Consider the following 5,785-nt stretch of genomic DNA (forward strand, 5'->3'; position numbering starts at 1 on the left):
ATTTTTCATGAGGTTGTCAATAGAGACAAAGATTGGCATTGGTTAGGCGATTTGATTGCATTAGTTAGGGGGGTCAATTGATCAATTTTTGGAGACTGACTAGAATGGCTCGATGACCATTTTATATCGGAAGCTACCCGATTTGAGAATTATGACTCAAGTAGAATGGCTCGGGTACCCATTTTACGAACTTAAAGAGTCGACTTGGTGGGCCGACCTGGTAGGGTGACTTGATGAACAAACTTAAAGAGTCGACTTGGTGAGAGTACTTGGTGGGCCGACTTGGCAAGGGGACTTGATGAACTAACTTAAAGAGTAGACTTGGTGAGAGTACTCGGTGGGCTGCCCTGGTCACATGACTTGATGAACGAACTTAAAGAGTCGACTTGGTGGGCTGACTTGACCGAGTGACTTGATGAATGAACTTAAAGAGTCGACTCGGTGGGTCGAACTAGCGGGATGACTTGGTGAGAGTACTTGGTGGGCTGACCTGGCAGGGTGACTCGATGAACGAACTTAGAGAGTCGACTTTGTGAGAGTGCTTGGTGGGTCAAAATTGCGGGGTGACTTGATGAACAAACTTAAAGAGTCAACTTGGTGAGAGAACTTGGTGGGCCGAGCTGGCGGGGTGAATTGATGAATGAACCTAAAGAGTCGACTTTGTGAGATTACTTGGTGGGCTGACCTAGCGGGGTGACTTGATGATCGAACTTAAAGGGTCAAATTGGTGAGAGTACTTGGTGGGCTGACCTGGCAGAGTGACTTGATGAACGAACTTAGAGAGTCAACTTTGTGAGAGTACTTGGTGGGGTGACTTGATGAACAAACCTAAAGAGTCGACCTGGTGAGAGTACTTGGTGGGCGGACCTGGCAGGGTGACTTGATGAGCCAACTTAAAGAGTCGACTTGGTGAGAGTACTTGGTGGGGTGACCTGACAGGGTGACTTGATGAACGAACTTAAAGAGTCGACCTTGCAGGCCGACTTGGCAGAGTGGCTTCATGAACGAACTTAAAGAGTCCACTTGGTGGGCTGACCTGGCGGGGTGACTTGATGAACGAACTTAAAGAGTCGACTTGGTGAGAGTAATTTGTGGGCTGACCTGGCTAGGTGACTTGATGAATGAACTTAAAGAGTTGACTTGGTGGGGTGACTTGATGAACGCACTTGAAGGGTCGACTTGGTGGGGTGACTCTATAGAAGGACTTAAAGAGTTGACTTGGTGAGAGTACTTGGCGGGGCGACTTGATGAACAGACTTAAAGAGTCGACTTGGTGAGAGTACTTGGTGGAGTGACTTGATGAGCGCACTTGAAGAATCGACTTGGTTAGAGTACTTGGTGGGGTGACTTGATGAACGGACTCAAAGATTCGACTTGCTGAGAGTACTTGGTGGCTCGACTTGATGAGCAAACTTAAAGAGTCCACTTGGTGAGAGTACTTGGCAGGGTGAACTAATGAACGGACTTAAAGAATCGACTTGGTGGGAGTACTTGGTTGGCCGAACTTTTGGGGTGACTTGATGAATGGACATAAAGAGTCGACTTGGTGGGAGTACTTGGTTTGCCAAACTAGTACTTGTTCTGGTGACTTGATGAACGGACTTAAAGAGTCAACTTGGTGGGCTCACTTGATGAAAGGACTTAAAGAGTTGACTTGGTGAGAGTACTTGGTGGGGTGACTTGATGGAAGAACTTAAAGGGTCGACTTGGCGGGGTGACTTGGTGAACGGACCCAAAGAGTTGACTCAGTGAGAGGACTTGGTGGGGTGACCTGATGAATAAACTCAAAGAGTCGACTTGGTGAGAGTACTTGGTGGCTTGACTTGATGAGTAGACTCAAAGAGTCCACTTGGTGAGAGTACCTGGTGGGGTGACTTGATGAAGGGACTTAAAGAGTCAACTTGGTGAGAGTACTTGGTGGGGTGACTTGATGAACACACTTGAACAATCGACTTGGTTAGAGTACTTGGTGGGGTGACTTGATGAACGAACTCAAAGAGTCGAGTTGGTGAGAGTAATTGGTGGCTCAACTTGATGAGCAGACTTAAAGATTCAACTTGGTGAGAGTACTTGGCGAGGTGAACTGATGAACGGACTTAAAGAGTCGACTTGCTGGGAGTACTTGGTGGGCCGACCTGGTGGGGTGACTTGATGAATGGACTTAAAGAGTTGACTTGGTTAGAGTACTTTTTCTGGTGACTTGATGAACGGACTTGAAGAGTCAACTTGGTGGGGTGACTTGATGAAAGGACTTAAAGAGTCGACTTGGTGAGAGTACTTGGTGGGACGACTTGATGAACGGACTTAAAGGGTCGACTTGGCGGGGTGACTTGATCAACGCACTTGAAGGGTCCAGTTGGTGGGGTGACTTGATGAACGGACCTAAAGAGTTGACCGGGTGAGAGTACTTGGTAGGGTGACTTGACGAATAGAGTTAAAGAGTCAACTTGGTGAGAGTACTTGGTCGGGTGACTTGATGAATGCACTTGAAGAATCAACTTGGTTAGAGTACTTGGTGGGGTTACTTGATGAACGAACTTAAAGAGTCAACTTGGTGGGCCAACCTGGCAGGGTGACTTGATGAACAAACTTAGAGAGTCGACTTAGTGAGAGTACTTGGTGACTTGGTGGGCCGACCTGGCCGGATGACTTGATGAACAAACTTAAAGAGTTCACTTGGTGGGCCGACCTGGCGGGGTGACTTGATGAATGAACCTAAAGAGTCGACTTGGTGAGAGTACTTGGTGGACAGACATAGCGGGGTGATTTGATGAACAAACTTAAAGAGTCAACTTGGTGAGAGTACTTGGTGGGGTGACTTGATGAACGAACCTAAAGAGTCGACTTGGTGGGCCGACCTGGCAGGGTGACTTGATGAACAAACTTAAAGATTCAACTTGGTGGGCCGACCTGGCATGGTGACTTGATGAACAAACTTAAAGAGTCAACTTGGTGAGAGTACTTGGTGGGCCGACTTGGCAAGGTGACTTGATGAAATAACTTAAAGAGTTGACTTAGTGAGAGTACTCAATGGGCTGACCTAGTCACATGACTTGATGAACGAACTTAAAGAGTCAACTTGGTGGGCCGATTTCGCCGGGTGACTTGATGAATGAACTTAAAGAGTCAACTTTGTGGGCCGACCTGGCGGGGTGACTTGGTGAGAGTACTTGGTGGGCTGACCTGGCAAGGTGACTCGATGAACGAACTTAGAGAGTCGACTTTGCGAGAATACTTGGTGGGTCGAACTGGCGGGGTGACTTGATCAACGAACTTAAAGAGTCGACTTGGTGAGAGAACTTGGTGGGCCGAGCTGGCGGGGTGAATTGATGAACGAACCTAAAGAGTCAACTTTGTGAGAGTACTTGGTGGGCCGACCTGGGCGGGTGACTTGATGACTGAACTTAAAGGGTCGACTTGGTGAGAGTACTTGGCAGGCCGACCTCGCTGAGTGACTTGATGAACGTACTTAGAGAGTCGACATTGTGAGAGTACTTGGTGGGGTGACTTGATGAAAAAACCTAAAGAGTCGACCCGGGGAGAGTACTTGGTGGGCCAACCTGGTGAGAGTACTTGGTGGGCCGACCTGGCGGGGTGACTTGATGAGAAAACTTGAAGAGTCAACTTGGTGAGAGTATTTGGTGGGCTGACCTGGTGGGGTGACTTGATGAACGAACTTAAAGAGTCAACCTTGTGGGCCAACTTGGTAGAGTGACTTCATGAACGAACTTAAAGAGTCCACTTGGTGGGCCGACTTGGCGGGGTGACTTGATGAATGAACTTAAAGAGTCGACTTGGTTAGAGTAATTTGTGGGCTAACCTGGCGGGGTGACTTGATGAATTAAATTAAAGAGTCAACTTGGTGGGGTGACTTGATGAACGCACTTGAAGGGTCGACTTGGTGGGGTGACTCTATGAACGGACCTAAAGAGTTGACTTGGTGAGAGCACTTGGTGGGGTGACTTGATGAACAGACTCAAAGAGTCGACTTGGTGAGAGTACTTGGTGGGGTGACTTGATGAGCGCACTTGAGGAATCAACTTGGTGAGAGTACTTGGCGGGGTGAACTGATGAACGGACTTAAAGAATCGACTTGGTGGTAGTACTTGGTTGGCTGAACTGGTGGGGTGACTTGATGAACGAACATAAAGAGTCGACTTGGTGAGAGTACTTGTACTTGTTTTGGTGACTTGATGAACGGACTTAAAGAGTCGACTAGCTGGGGTGACTTGATGAAAGGACTTAAAGAGTCGACTTGGTGAGAGTACTTGGTCGGGTGACTTGATGAACGCACTTGAAGAATTGACTTGGTTAGAGTACTTGGTGGGGCAACTTGATGAACGAACTTAAAGAGTCGACTTGGTGGGCCGACCTGTCGGGGTGACTTGCCGACCTGGCTGGGTGACTTGATGAATGAACTTAAAGAGTCCACTTGGTGGGCTGACTTGGTGGGGTGACTTGATGAATGAACCTAAAGAGTCGACTTGGTAAGAGTACTTGGTGGGCAGACATAGCGGGGTGATTTGATGAGAGAACTTAAAGAGTCGACCTGGTGAGAGTACTTGGTGGGGTGACTTGATGAACGAACCTAAAGAGTCGACTTGGTGGGCCGACCTGGCAGGGTGACTTGATGAATGAACCTAAAGAGTTGACTTGGTGGGCCATACTGGCAGGGTGACTTGATGAACGAACTTAAAGAGTCAACTTGGTGGGCCGACCTGGTAGGGTGACTTGATGAACAAACTTAAAGAGTCGACTTGGTGAGAGTACTTCGTGGACCGACCTGGCGGGGTGACTTGATGAACAAACCTAAAGAGTTGACTTGGTGAGAGGACTCGGTGGGCTGACCTAGTCACGTGACTTGATGAACGAACTTAAAGAGTCGACTTGGTGGGCCGACTTGGCCTGGTGACTTGATGAACGAACTTAAAGAGTCGACTTGGTGGGTCAAACTAGCGAGGTGACTTGGTGAGGGTACTTGGTGGGCTGACCCGGTAGGGTGACTTGATGAACGAACTAAGAGAGTTGACTTTGTGAGAGTACTTGGTGGGTCGAACTGACAGGGTGACTTGATGATCGAACTTAAAGAGTCGTCTTAGTGAGAGAACTTGGTGGGCCGAGCTAGCGGTTTGAATTGATGAACGAACCTAAAGAGTCGACTTTGTGAGAGTACTTGGTGGGCCGACCTGGCGAGTTGATTTGATGACCAAACTTAAAGGGTCGACTTGGTGAGAGTACTTGGCAGGCCGACCTGGTGGAGCGACTTGATGAACGAACTTAAAGAGTCAACTTGGTGAGAGTACTTGGTGGGGTGACTTGATGAACAAACCTAAAGAGTCAACTTGGTGAGAGTACTCGGTAGGCCAACCTAGCGGGGTCACTTGGTCATCAAACTTAAAGAGTCGACTTGGTGAGAGTACTTGGTGGGCTGACCTGGCAGGGTGACTTGATGAATGAACTTAAAGAGTCAACTTGGTGGGCCGACTTGGCAGAGTGACTTCATGAACGAACTTAAAGAGTCCACTTGGTGGGCCGACCTGGCGGGGTGACTTGATGAACGAATTTAAAGAGTCGACTTGGTGGGGTGACTTGATGAATGCACTTGAAGGGGTGACTTGATGAACACACTTGAAGGGTCGAGTTGGTGGGGTGACTTGATGAACGGACCTAAAGAGTTGACCGGGTGAGAGTACTTGGTGGGGTGAATTGATGAACAGAGTTAAAGAGTCAACTTGGTGAGACTACTTGGTCGAGGGACTTGATGAACGCACTCAAAGAGTCGACT

Source organism: Cupressus sempervirens, chromosome 2 (assembly GCF_028749045.1).
Source record: "Cupressus sempervirens isolate cs-2001-9-10 chromosome 2, ASM2874904v1, whole genome shotgun sequence".
NCBI classification, from domain to species: Eukaryota; Viridiplantae; Streptophyta; class Pinopsida; order Cupressales; family Cupressaceae; genus Cupressus; species Cupressus sempervirens.